Source organism: Erpetoichthys calabaricus, chromosome 15, assembly GCF_900747795.2.
Source record: "Erpetoichthys calabaricus chromosome 15, fErpCal1.3, whole genome shotgun sequence".
NCBI lineage: Eukaryota > Metazoa > Chordata > Cladistia > Polypteriformes > Polypteridae > Erpetoichthys > Erpetoichthys calabaricus.
This window is the reverse complement of record NC_041408.2, coordinates 62,453,603-62,468,820: the sequence shown is the minus strand read 5'-3', so window position 1 is coordinate 62,468,820 and position 15,218 is coordinate 62,453,603. Positions and strand designations below refer to the sequence as shown.

At 39.0% G+C, this 15,218-nt stretch overlaps 1 protein-coding gene across 1 annotated transcript in view; it reads left to right on the top strand.

Moving 5' to 3' along the window:
• The window catches only part of LOC114666111 (protein quaking), a 1,435,209-nt gene that overhangs the window by 633,036 nt on the left and 786,955 nt on the right, over positions 1-15,218 (top strand). The gene's annotated exons all lie outside the window — the stretch shown is intronic.

Here is a 15,218-nt window from a genome sequence, read left to right as displayed (position 1 = left end):
TCTGAAAGGGTCCAAAGACGTGCAGGTTAGGTTAATTGGCAACACCAAATCATCCCCTAATGTATGTGTTCACCGTGTCACTGGCTAGCACTGTGTCCAGGGGCTTTTCCTGACCGCATCTGTAGCTTGCTGGCATTGGCTTCAGCTGCCACCACCCTAGATAAGCGGGTTTAGAGGAGTGGTGGATCAACAAATACTATAATCTGTCCTGCCCAAAGCAACTATTGCTTATCTTTTAAACAGATAGAGAAATATTCTGTATAATTCAATTACAGGTTAGTTTAATGCTTGAGATTAAGCTTGAGAGAGGTCCCTTCAACTTGTTTATTGTGCATATAGAAATGTTCCTTTTTAACATGCCTGACAGCCTCTCCTGTCGGCCAAATGGATCCTCAGTAGTCAGAACAAGCGATTGACATGGCACTTTGTGTGTGCCTGGTGCTTGTGCCTACCTGAACAAGTAGTGGTGTGGCAGTCTGAGCAGCTCTCAATTACATGTCACACGTAACCCTGTTACAAAATATTTAAAAAACAAAAAGGTGATATCTGTCTCTTTGCTGAGACAAATAAATCAAACAGTCCAACTTACAAATCAATTAGGTAAGTCATACTCGAATATTACGCAATGACTATGCAAATATTTTCTAACTTGTTAAAATAAGAAAGTTCTTATTTTGCAACAATTAAAATATGTAGACAAACAAACTTAAAAAAATTCTGTCATTTAAATATTTTAATAGTGTTTGTATAGTTTTTCATAATTTCAAAGTTCTAAATGTGTTCATGTAAATGAGACAAACTTTATACAGTATTGTAAATGTATATTACAGATTACCTCACTTGACACAGGTTGTGTTGTTAATATGTTGCTGTACAGACGAGACTGCTAAAAATACAATTATTTTTATGGTTTGTCTACACCCCCAACCCCCAAACCCAATCCCCTGCTAAATGTCAAACTCTATCCATGATGTTATGGGGAGAATCATCTGGTTCATTTGCAAAGATTGGTACACAAGATCTTACATCGTTTTAGCAAAGTTTAACAAACCCAAACAGACAAAAGAACCACTTCCAGGTTTGTTTGCCTAACCACAAGGGTCTTGCTAAGTCATTCCTTTAATGTCTTAAAGATTTCATGGTGTTTACTGTACACAGCCATCTTTAATAGCATGACCGCCATGCCATCACATATCATGTAGTATGTGCTCCAGAATGTCTGAAGCTACCAAAATGCAGCACTCATGAGAAACGTTAAAATGGCGATGATGTTAAAAACGAATGACACATCAAAACCAAATGAAAACACTAAAAATTAATTATTAACATGTTCTTGTTTGGTTTTTTGACAAGTTTTAAATGTGACTTAAAAAAAGGTTAAGACACCTTGGATTGTAGGGGCACTTGAGAACAAAGCCAGAATCCAAAATATGGACACAAGTGACCAAAATAACCAACAGAACCATGGGATAAAACAACAAGAACAATCTCTTCAGGTACCTAAGCATATGCAGTCTCTGACTACCCACATGCAAATCTCTCTTTTTGATCACACTCCAGTATCTCAAGCTATCACTCCTCACCACTCTGGACTTTCTTCTTCCTCCCAGCCAGATAAGCCCTTTGTCAAAGACCATCTCTCAACTACAAGGTCCCTGAACCAAGTGGAATTTTAACTAATGCCCCATAACAACTTCTGGATTACCCACCAAAACTACTGCTGGTATTCCAGGTGACATCACATATACCTAGTGCCATATCAGTAACACCAGGTGTCCCTGCACTTTTTCCACACTAATAGAAATAACTTGGTGATGGTCAGATTGCCAAATCTCTCCCGTAACCTTGTGAGACTGAAGCATATTGCTCCCTTGATGCTTCAGAAACTTGAAGCATAGTAATAGGACAAATTCTATTTGATTCTGGATATAGATTAATCCTATACCTTGATTGCAGAACATCCTGTTGGTCATCAAAGGCATTGCTACCTCTGTAAGTGCTACAAAACTAAAAGCAAAGGTCATACTTCCCTTGGAGAATGTATCTAAGGTCCGGGAAATTCAGTCCTTGACAACTGAATTCTGTGAGATTGCAGCTGTCATTTTAGGTAAGGCCCAGGGTCTGAGGTCATTGAAATCCTTAGAACTAAGAAATGGGAAAAGAGAAATGAAACTACTCTTAGAGGAGCAGGACAATGTCGATCCTTTCTGAAGTAGAGCTCCACATTTGTTGGAAAGTGATTAATGGAGAGGATTTTGAAGTCCAACTGGGTGTGTAATGTAAGAAGATATGAATTAGGATGACTGATTGTCTTTAACTTGTGTATCTAGGCCTCAGAGTTGTTGTGTTGGCTGTGGTCTCTTAGAAAGCGAGCCAAGGTCTTGTAGTTCATTATTTTCTAAAAGAGCAAGAAATACATAATAACGTCCTTAATTCCCCATTGCAACATTTGCGTAAATTGCATTTAATAAACCTTATGGGCCTATGGAGGTATAATTATGACAACACACCATCTGGCACAGAATAACACATCAATAGTGAAAAATAAGAGTATTTTAAAGTTGTATCCAAAGATTCTGCAACAAGATTGTATGGAGGATTGTAGTTATTATTTTCATTCTTTAGGCTTTGGATATTTTACTGAGAAATGTTGTCAGATTTAAAACTGTAGTTATATTAGGATATACAGTAGCCTGCTTTATACAAATTTGTTTTGTGGTTCAGGCATAATTATGACTTTCAAGCTACACAAAAAAAGTTTCTCATTATCAAAATTTTAAAAATGTTATAGTCTTTTGGACTCAATCCAAGTGTTAATTTTATTAGCTGAAGTCAGCATTTGGTTAGTTGTTATAGTTGATACATACGATATGTTTTATTTCTGGTGAGTAGGTAAATAATTATAATATGGGTGGAGCGGAGCACATGCAGCTTTTTGGACTAAAGGTACAGAATTGTACCCCTTGCTGGCTTTTTTAATCTTATCTATCCATTTTCTGAACCCGCTTAATCATGCTTTCCTAGTAGACGTTTTGAATAAATAATAAATAAAATAATAATAAAAAAATAATAATGTCTCTCAGCAATGCCAAAACGTCCCCACCATTACATGGAACAAAATTTATGGACGTGCAGTCCACCAGCCACACTAAAACATCATACCAGTCAGTCAATCTAAATACTTACAGGCATTTCTATCAAATTTATTTTCGGGGTTACGGCCACCAGAGCCGATCCCACAAACTTTGGGAACATTTTTGTTGTGCCTGTGGACATAGTTGTCAGATCAGGACTGTTGTGTTTTTTAAATGTAAGACTTTACAGTTTCACAGACCTGGCACAGGGAGAGTCGGTTTGGAGTTTGCATGTTCTCCCTGTTTCTACACAAGGTCTCCCTCTTTCTGTGGGTACTTCAGTCTCCCTTAAATCCCAAACAAATGCAGTTAGGTAGCATCAGTCATAAGATGGTGGATACGAGACCCTGCTGAAGGGCTACCTGGAATATGTAGTTTCCATGAACAACCCAGTGAGATGTGCCTGTTCAGCGTACAAGTGTGCTGTTGTTAGGGCCAGAGTCACCATTAAGGCAAACTAGGTATTCACCTAGGGTGTAGATTATAAGGGGGGTAAAAACCCAGCCAGTTGGGTTAGCTACTGAACAATCGGTTGGCACACTAATAAGCTTGGCCTAGGGTGCAAAATAACCTAGCACCAGCATTGGCTGTTGTACCAAACACTCACTATGTCGTGAAATCTGCTACTCGCTGCTCACTATTTCTTATAATGATGGGGCTTTATTAACTAATACCATAATTCCCAACAATAACAAGATACCACACTTATAATATGTAGATAAATGTAGTGAATACTATGAAACCAATCCAAGATACACATCTGCACAATTCACAAACACAAGATGAGCAAGACACAATGAGAACAACACAGACTACAGTTATCACTCCAACAAATATTAAATTCAGTGATATACAAGATCAGTCCTCATGTACATGAAGCCCACTTAAATGTGATATTGATGATGGAGAAGTCTTCCAAGATAAAAAGCACCATTTATTCTTTACCGCCTCTCCCACTGTATGCAAGTTTCCCACTCCTCCAGGATAAAACTCCCTAGTTTGTTTCCCTGTAAAAGATTTACAGTCCACCCTTGGATGGTACAAAACAGTCCTCTGTCCTGGTAGGTTGTATTTCTTCCAGATAAAAAAGTTTCTCCCTCTGGAGAGGTAATTTGTAGTTTTTTGTTTTTTTTATATAGAAGCTCAATGAATAAAGATAAAAAAAACAGATAATTAATTAATATTATTACATAATGACAAACATACAACCACCAGTCAAACAACACACCCATCTCAAATACACACCAGAATGACTAAAAATAGGAAGAAAAACTTCACAGTAGGGCATTATGCAGACGTATTGCTGTTGGTATAAAGTGGCCCCCTTAGCATTTCTTGACACACTTCTGCTGAGTAATGCTTTGGCTGAAAGTCCTCAGTGTTAGTGTGTCACAGAGAGGATGTGCAGCATTGTTCATAATGGCACTGAGTTTTGTTTAAATTCTCTCTTTTGCTACAACCTCTAGGGGGTCTAAGATGTATCCTATAACTAAGCCTGCCCTCTTAATTAGTTTGCTGATACGGTGGGCCTATTTGGAAGTCATCTTACAGGCTCAGCCCACCACAGCGTAGAACATCGCATCAGCCATCATAGAGTTGTAGAAGATGTGAAGGATGTTCCTACCCACATTAAAAGAACACAGTCTCCTAAGAAAGAAAGAGTCTGCTCTGCCCTTTCTTATATATTCCCCCTGTGTTGGAAAACCATTCCAGCTTGTCATTGATTTGGATCCTCAAATACCTGTAGTTATTCACCACCTCCACTCCTTGAACTATGGCCGAGTGTAGAGTTTCTTTGGTGTGTCAAAAGTCAGTAACCTGTTCCTTGGTTTTTCCAATGTTAATTTGCTGACAATTCTCTTGGCACAAAGAAATAAACTTCTCCACCTGACTCGTGTACTTATTGATACACCCCATTAGCACAGAATCATCTCATAATTTCTGTGAGTGACATGACCTGGTGTTGCATTTATAGTCTGAGGTGTACAGAGTGAAGAGAAAAGGAGACAGGATTGTTCCTTGTCACGTTCCTTATGTCTAAATCAGAGTCATAGTCTTGAGTCTCACACAGTGCAGTCTGCCTGACAGATTGTCCATTATCCAGGACACCACTGGCTCATCTGGATGACTGGATGGTACTGAAGGTTCTTGAGAAATAAAAAAAATATATAATCTTCATAGTTCTGCCAGTTTTGTCCAGGTGGGAATAAGCCTTGTGGAGCATTACATAATTGCATCTTCCACTCCAGTCTTTTTCTGATAGGCAAACTGCAATGGTTTCAGATGGATTTTCACAAGAGAACTCATAGGGCCAGTCTCTCAAAGATCTTCAATGAGGTGAGACATACAGTAAGTGTCACTGGTCTGTAATCATTAGGTAAAGAGGCACCTGCCTTCTTTAGAACAAGAACAATGCAGGATTTTCTCCACAGCAATGGCACTTTTATCCACCTTAATGACAGAGGATACCACTAAATTGGTCAGCACAGGAATAAAGGACTTGTGGACTTGTGACTTCATCTGACCACATGGCTTTTTCTGTGTGTAGACTCCTCAGTTATTTCTTCACTTGGTCTCATCAGGTATGGACAGCTCATCCTGATGTCAGAGGTGGACTCGTCACTGGTCATTCCGGGTAAGGTGGTAGTAGTTGTTGATGTGGTATGGATGTTGTAGGGGGCCTTGCTATTGAATTACGGTGGTGGTAATATAAGGAGTCATATTATATTCATAATATTTTAAAAGAAGTCACACTAAATACAGATGTAGAAAACACATTTTTTACCTTTTTGGAACACATATTTTCCACTGATATTTCTTAAATTATTACATTTCCACAGATGTAAGAGTCCATATTTATGGTGTGCTGATGAGGAATGGGCGCTTCTTCACATACAGATAGATGTCATTGTCCTCTACATGAAGAGCAGACACCAACCGGGTCAGGCTATTTGCCTGCTCAGCCATCAATCTAAGATTCTTTAGTCTTTTCACATACCCTCCCTGTCAGTCCATGGTCAGGCATAGATAGATAGATAGATAGATAGATAGATAGATAGATAGATAGATAGATAGATAGATAGATAGATAGATAGATAGATAGATACTTTATTAATCCCAAGGGGAAATTAACCCCTCCCAACCTGACGCCCCCACTTTTTAAAAAACTCCAAGGTCAAAAATGACTTTATAGGTACTCAAAAATATATTTCACAACTCTGACATGGCAGCAAAGCTTGCCAGTCCCTGCACTTAGAGGGAATTGTGGTAATGAATTATGTGAAACTAAAGAGCAAGAAAGCAGCTTACAATGCTTCAGAGGAATTGTGAGAAATGTACTTTGAGTGGCTGAATTCCCCTGATGGTATTCACCTTGACAAAGAAAATCAGGCACAATAGCTGGCCTTTGGCTAAATGCCTCCAGCAGGGGCCACCTGTCATCCCGACTTAACAGTAAAACTTTATTGTAGGAAAGCTTCAGAGGATGAGAGTCATGTAACGCTTTTGGGGTTTTCAGTGCAGCTGGCAACTGCCCCTGTATTAATACACACAGTATGTTTACATGCAAAAACATGCTGCATCTCTTGGTTCATATTTTCAGAGGTTCCACTTCAGAAAAAATGCATTGGTATTGTCATATTGTCAGGCCTTTGGTATGTGGAAACATTTGACGGGGGCATTAAAAGGGACATCAGCTGTAATCGGACTGCTTTTGGAACATTCACAAGAGATGAGCAATGCCCGGTGTTCAAAGGGAGCCTGCAAAATTTCCTATAGGCAGCTCAAATGAGGTTAAGAAAACAACTGACCCTCAGGAAAGAAGATGAAAAGATGACCCAAGTGAACAACTCCCTTCACTGAATCAGACCCCCACGACCGCATTTCAGTCAGTGAATCACCTCTCAATTCATTGCTCTTCATCCATCCTTCTGCCTAATAATTATGGGAGCTGGTGTATCCCCAAACCGTTGGATGTCTTGAAATTTTAATCACAGTAGATTTAGAAAGTATTCAGAGCTTATTAGTGCACCAACCGACTGTTCAGTAGCTAACTTGTACAGCTGGGTTTTTACCCCCCCCTTATGATCTACACCCTAAGTGAATGCCTAATTTGCCTTAATGGTGGCTCTGGCCCTGACAACAGCACACTTGTACGCTGAACAGGCACATCTTACTGGGTTGTTAATGGAATCTATTCAGTATTCCCCTTCACTTTTTATACATTTTGTTATGTTACAGCCTTGTGCTAAAATCTTTAAAATGTATTTTTCCCCACATCAGGCAACACTTAATAACTCAGAATGACAAAATGAAAACAGGATTTTAGACATTTTTGCAAATGTATTAACACAAGAATTCAAACCCTTTTATGACACTTGAAATCTGGATTAGGTGTATCCTGTTCTATTGATAATCATTGATGTTTCTACAACTTGTCTGAGGTCCACCATGCGGTCAATTCAATTGATTGAACACGATTAGGAAAGTCACACACCCGTTTATAGGGGGACCCACAGCTCACAGCATGTGTAAGAGCAAAAATCAAGCCAGGAGGTCAAAGGAATTGCCTGCAGAGCTTACAGACAGGATTGTGTCGAGGCACAGATCTGGGGAAGGCTACAAAACAAATCCCACAGCATTGAGAGTTCCCAAAAGCACAGCGACCTTTGTAATTCTTTAATGGATGAAGTTTGTAGATTTTTGGGGCTGTGCTGCTAAAGAACCAGATGTGGAAATCTTACAATTCCTTCTTTGGCTGACACCTTTATCCAAGGCAACTTTTAAACTTTAAGATACAATTAGTTACATTTCTTTTTTCAGTTGGAGCACAGGCAGGTGAAGTGACTTGCGCATGGTCACACAATGTCAGTAACGTTTCAAGTCCAAAGCCTTAAACACCACGTTATACTGTCTGCCTTCTTCAATATAACACACAGCCTTAATGTGGTTATGCTGTAAGGTAAAGACTGTAAAGACCTTAATATTAATCTCCATCCATCCATTTTCCAACCCGCTGAATCCGAACACAGGGTCACGGGGATCTGCTGGAGCCAATCCCAGCCAACACAGGGCACAAGGCAGGAACCAATCCTGGGCAGGGTGCCAACCCACCGCAGGACACACACAAACACACCCCCACACCAAGCACACACTAGGGCCAATTTAGAATCGCCAATCCACCTAAGCTGCATGTCTTTGGACTGTGGGAGGAAACCCACGCAGACACGGGGAGAACATGCAAACTCCACGCAGGGAGGACCCGGGAAGCGAACCCAGGTCCCCAGGTCTCCCAACTGCGAGGCAGCAGCGCTACCCACTGCGCCACCGTGCCACCCCTAATATTAATCTTTAGTTTTTTATTTTTCTATATATTAAGAATTCCTGTCATTGAGTCTCCCTCCAATTAGCTGCTCATTTTGATGTTCATTACTGTTATTATTATGTAACATGAAATTAAATGCCAATTTCACACACGACAATTATGGCTAGCTTATTACTAATGTAAACAGGCCTAGGGGTAAAAAAAAAAATCCAATTAACGCACAAACAATTGCGAAGTTATTCCTGATTTATAAATATAGTTGTCATATTTTCTTTCTTAGATGCATTTTCACACATAAAATGCTTTTTCTGCAGAGATTTTATCAACACATCTGTCATTCCTTTTAACTTTAGGTTGTAAAAGTATGAAGAGTTAGACGGGACTTGAAGTGAAGTTGCTTAATTGCTTTCACAGATGGAAAAAAATTAAGTCATATATGATACAAAGTAGGCTTTTTAGCATAATGCTCTGCTCATTTATGGGGAGCTTGATAATTTTAATCTTTAACAACTTCAGATGCTTGAATGAACCCATAGGAAAATTTCACCGCTTAAGGATTGATCTTTGATGCCTCATGAGACTTAAAAGAGATTCTCATTTATGTTTCATTTAAGAATCAACTTTGTTGTGTCTCTTCCTTAGGAGAAACAGATTCAGACAAAAAGGAGACATTTTGTGAAGTCTCTTTCTAGTCTTGTTTTAATCTCTTTCAAGACTTCGTATTTTTTACCTATTATTGAACCGAAGATTACGTTCAAAATGTCCTAAAACATCTGAACTATGATTGGTTACATTTCTTTTGTTTTTCCATTGGAGATGAAGTGACATTCTCATGGTCACATGGTGTCAGTAGTGGGATTTGACCCCACAAAATCAGGGTTTGAAGTCCAAATTCTTAACCGCTACATCACACTGCCTTCCTTTTCTTCTAAAATATACAACCTAATTGGAGCACAGCAGTATAAATTAGAGCCTCAAATAGTATTATTCAGAAGCAAGGACTACAGTTTTGTAATCATAGTAGAATGTTTAATTACATTCTACAACAACTGTCCATAAATTTCACCATATATTACTGAGCACACAATGCAAATACTTTCAAATTGCAAAAAAAAATGTCAACACACTACTTGGAAAATCTGGCCCGTTGTATGACTTTGCTGAGATCTCTGTTGAAACTTAAGAGGAGACATTCATGAGAATCCCCGAGTAGTTTTTTTTTTCCAAGAGAAAAACCTGAGAAGCAGAAGACAAAAGAAAAAGTCTCCTTTTTATTTCTTTCTGATTTCGTTACTGTCTTGGAGAAACCAAGCAGATATTTAAGGAAATCTCTTTTTGGATTTTTTATTCCTATGGGCAGCTACTCCATGTTAAAATTACCTGCACCAGCAGTAGGTCTTACAAAAATAAACCGCATGATGGCACAATTAGAGATCTTAATGACTAATGTGACGTGTTACAGGGGCACCTTTAGCTGACAGAGGTGTCCTTAAAGGGAGCCTGAAGGGGGGTGATTTTGGCCTGCTGCCGTCAGACTGTATAATGCTGCCCCCTTCCATCATGCCTAGCTTCACCCAAATATAGCAAACAGAGGCAGGGGGACAGTAGAGATCAGCAGATGTTCTAATGCATATGTACATTTTAGGCCCACTTTGTATATAGTGTGTCTGGTATGGGGTCTTGCACGTGTGTTTTGGGTTGTGCTATGCTTTGCTTTGATTGATTTTCACTTCTCTGTGCACGTTACAGTGGGATTTGTACTGCTGCTGTGGCAAGTGGATTTCCCCTCGGGATGCAATAAAGTTCTGTCTATCTATTGCTTACATACAGCGCCTCTAGAAAAGTATTCAGACTCCTTCACTTTTCACACGTTTCCTTATGTTGCAGCCTTCTGATAAAATCATTCAATTCAATTTCCCCTCATCAAACAACACACAATATCCCAGAATGGCAAAGTGATTTTAAGAATTTTCGCACAAATTTATTAAAAATAAAAACTGAAATATGCCATTGACACAAACAGTCAGACCCTTTACTCGGTACTTTGTGGAAACAACTTTTGGCAGTGAATCCAGCCTGGAGTCTTCTTGGATTTGACATGGCAAACTTCACACACCTGGATTTGGGGCCTTTTTTTACTTTTCTTCTCTGCGGATCCTCTTAAACTCTGTCAGGTTGGATGGAGACCATCAGCAGATGGCTAATTTCAGGTCTTTCCAGAGATGTTTGATTGGGTTAAAGTCCAGGCTGTGGCCGGGCCACTTAAGAACATTCCCAGAGTTCTCTGTAAGTTTGCTTTGTACTTAGGGTCATTGTCCCATTCAAAGATGAACTCCAGAGAGCTCTGAGCAGGATTTCATTTAGGACAATGGTGTACTTTGGTCTGTTCAGCTTTCATACAACCCTCACTAGTCTCCCAGTCCCCTGCCACTGAAAAACAACCCCACAGCTTGATGTTGCCACACCATGCTGGGATGGCATCAAAACTGGTGATAAGCGGTACTTCATTTCCTCCAGACATGATGCTTAAAATTGAGAGCAAACAGTTCACTTTTGGTTTCTTGAGGCCAGATCATCTTGATTCTCATTGTCTTTAGGTGGCTTTTTGTAAACTTCAAGCTGGATTTCATGTGTTGTCTGGCCATAAGGCCCAGGTTGGTGAAGTGTTGCATTGGTGGTTGTCCAACTGGAAGTTTCTCCCACCTCCACATAGGATATTTGGAGCTTAGGTACAGTGATCATCAAAGTCTTGGTCACCTCTCTTACCATGGGCAGTTTTTCCTGATTGATCAAATTGGCATGCAACCAGCTCTAAGAAGAATCTTGGTTGTTCCAGACTTCTTACATTTTAGAATTATAAATGCAGCTGTGCTCTTGGGAACCTTTACTGCTGCAGACATTTGTATGGCCTTCCCCAGATCTAGACCTTGACAAAATCCTTCAGCATCATGGCTTGGTTTTTGCTCTAATACACATCATCAGCTGTGGGACCCTCTAAAAACAGGTGGGTGCCTTTCCTAATCATGTCCAATCAATCGAATTGGCCATAGGTGGTCTCCAAACAACATGTAGAAACCTCAACGATGATCAAATACGACAGGATGTACCATAGCCAAATTTCAAAGCAAAAAGTACTCAAAACTTTGTCGACGTGATAATTCAATAGTTTTATTTTTAATAGATTAAAAAAAAATCCTAAAAACCTGAATTACTGAGTGTTGCTTGATGTGTGGAAAAAATTAATTTAAATGATTTTAGTGCACATCTGCAGCAGAACAAAAAGTGAAAAAGAGAAGGATGCTAAATAGTTTATGAATATACTGTCAATCTATCTATCTGTTTATCTATCTATTATATAGCACCTTTCACATCTATCTATCAATCTATCAATAATATATTGCCTTTCACATCTGTCTATGTATTATATAGTGCCTTTCACATCTATTTATCTAATGCTCTGTCTGTCTATTATATAGTGCCTTTCCTATCTATCTATCTATCTATCTATCTATCTATCTATCTATCTATCTATCTATCTATCTATCTATCTATCTATCTATCATATATCACCTTTCACATATGTCTATTATATAGTGCCTTTCAAATCTATCTATCTATCATATATTGCCTTTCACATCTATTTATTATATAGTGCCTTTCACATCTACCGTATCTATGTATCTGTCCATCTTGATTGATTTTATAGTTCCTTACACTGAATATTTATCAGTTATACAGTGCCTTAAACTACCTACCTATCTTTCTCTCTAATATAAAAGCTAAACTGATATCACCTATCTGTATATTTTTTGTTTGTGTGTTATGTGAATTCCCGAGCAGGTACTTGGATTGGATATTTGCATCTTTTCCTACTCTATCATTATAGTCTAAGACAAATTTGTGTAGGTAGCATTGAGCGAATATATGCCGGACTATTTTAATAGTAATGAATAAATCAGCATAATTACAGTGTGCCACGTTTTTGAATTACTTTATTGATGAGACTGAGGTAGATGCATAAACATGAGGCATTTGAAAGCTATCACCATGCATTTAATTAGAGAATTTAAAAAACAAAACACCAAAAAGGGTGCAAAAGAAACTGTAAAATAAAAGAAATGTAAATGTACATGAAAGTGAGTTTAGATGTGCAGGTAGTAGACACCATCTTGCGATAAGCATTCACATGCTATGGCTGTCACTGCAAGTCCTGGCTTTTGCCTGGCCCAGTCCACAGTATCTTGCATGCTAATCCCCTACATGCTTGTTTTCATTGTTCCAGCCAGATGAATCCCCAGCTGTTTTGCCAATACTGCACATGTGGCAGGCCATTTGTCAATTAATTGTTTGTGTTCAAGTCTATTGTCACATGTACAGACTACGGTATGGTGAAATTGTTGCTTGCTTATCTGACCAACAACACATCAGTCAACATGGCCAGATATTCATAATAAAAGACAAAGCCAACTGGCACATGCACTTAAAACTGTACAGGGTACAACTCTGAGTGTAAGTCCACAGTTTCTAGGATACTTTATTAATTAGGAAACCAAAAGCCTAATTCTTTTCTCAACATCATCTTTAACCAATGCTATTCAACCAAATGCAGAACTCAAAAATACAAACTTAATTGTGTAGAGTGCCCTTTAGGTTAGGTGGCATGCTAGCACAGGATTTGGCACTGCACAGTTCAAAGAGATTGGGTTTAAATATATCTGTTGACTAGACACTGTTCTGCCCATGTTTGTGTAGAACGTCTCCAAGGCTAGCCCAACTGCCCTGATTCATCACAAGAAATATGTGTCAGTGTGTTTGACAGTTTTAGATTTGTCCTGTGTGAGTAGGTGTGAGTGTGTGAATGAGTATACCCACATGCACCATCTTGGACTGCTTCCTGCATTGTGACTGAAGCTGGCAGGAATTGGAAGTGAACTGAAGTAAGTAGGTTGGGACTGGGTGGATCTCTCAGATTGAATGTGGACATTGAAAACCAGACATAGGGAACGTGAAGAGGAATTTTGGACTGAATCTGTAATTCCAATTCATTATCTTTCAGGCTTCTCTGTCTGCATATAAAATGCTAAACAGAAAAAGATGGCACTCCTAAAGCAATATCTACATACACAAAATCTAAGCAATTTACAGTTCCAAAATCTGCAACAAGAACACAGGAACACAGCTGGAAACTTGTTAAGAGAAATGGTCCCACATTAGAGGTTATGCATTAAACTAAAAGAAGTGGTGTGTAGATGGGAACATAATTGACTAAAACATGGAAAGTAGAGGGCAATGGTTCGAGGAATGCTATGAGAACTGGCTGATGTTAAGAGTGGTGTTCCTCAGGAGTCAGTGCTGGGGCTGCTGCTATTTTTTATATATAAATGATTTGGATAGAAATATAAGTAACAAGCTGATTAAGTCTGCAGGTGATACCATAGGTGGATTGGCAGAAAATCTAGAATTGATTGAATTATGATAGAGGAACATGGATAGCATACAGGCTTGTGCAGATTTGTGGCAGATGAAATTTAATGTAAGTAAATGTATAGTATTACACATAGGAAGTAAAAATGTTAGATTTGAATACACAATGGGCGGTCGGAAAATCGAAAGTACACCTTATGAGAAGGAGTGGGGAGTCGTAGTGGACTCAATACTATCAACTGCCGGACAGTGTTCAGAATCCAGTAAGAAGGCTAACAGAATGTTAGGTTATATAGCACCCTGATGTGTGGAGTACAAGTCCAAGGAAGTTCTGCTCAAGCTTTATAATGTACTGGTGAGGCCTCATCTAGAGTCCTGTGCGTAGTTTTGGTCCCAAGGCTACAAAAAGGACATAGCAGCAGTAGAAAAGTCCAGAGACGAGAGACTAGCCATAATTCCAGAATTGTCAAGTATGAATTATGAGGGAAAATTAAAGAATCTGAACCATTTCAGTTTATGCAAACAGAGATTAGGAGATGCCATGATTGAAATATTTACAATTATAAAAGGTAATAGTATGGTGGATCTAGACTGTGACTTAAGGAAATGGTGTTCATCAAGAAAGAACGGTGGTTTACATCACAGCCCTAAGGCCCTGGGTTTCGTTCCTGTTGTGATGTGAGATTTTGCATATAAGTTGATAAATATTTTGTATGTCTTTATTTGTAATTTAGGCAAAGCAATGTTACATTAGTGAGAATCATTCATGTTTAACCCAGGAATGGGTCTCTTTGAATTTTACGACAGAGTTGGGGGAGGATGTGCCTTAAACCAGTTTGGCAAGTGTTTCTCTGTTAAAATCTTTCAACCCCCGCAAGAAAGCCATAAAGACATATGGTCTTGGGGGTGGCAGGTTTTAAGATGTTGCATTCCCCCATTGGTCTGAAGTATGGCTGTTTGGAATTGTCTTGGATCAGAAGCTTTTAAGTACCATGACGTCCTATTGGCTCTAGGGGTTGGACAGAGAATCTATAAATCTGCTTGCTCAACCACATTATCTCTCAATGCTTGCTCAACCACATTATCTCTCTCTTACTAACATCTGATGAAGACCAAACTGATGAACTGAAGACAACACAATGGAGACCACAGCTCAGCCGCCATATTGGAACAGGCATACGGCCTGTTCTGAAGAAAGCTGAGCACCAATGATGCCTTAACTAGAGACATTTTAAATAACTACAAGTCTGTGTGCTGCCTGAAACTACACATCACCATTTAATCAGGTTGTATGTTTGCCAATATTCAAATGTACTTTGCATATTGTTTTTATTTAT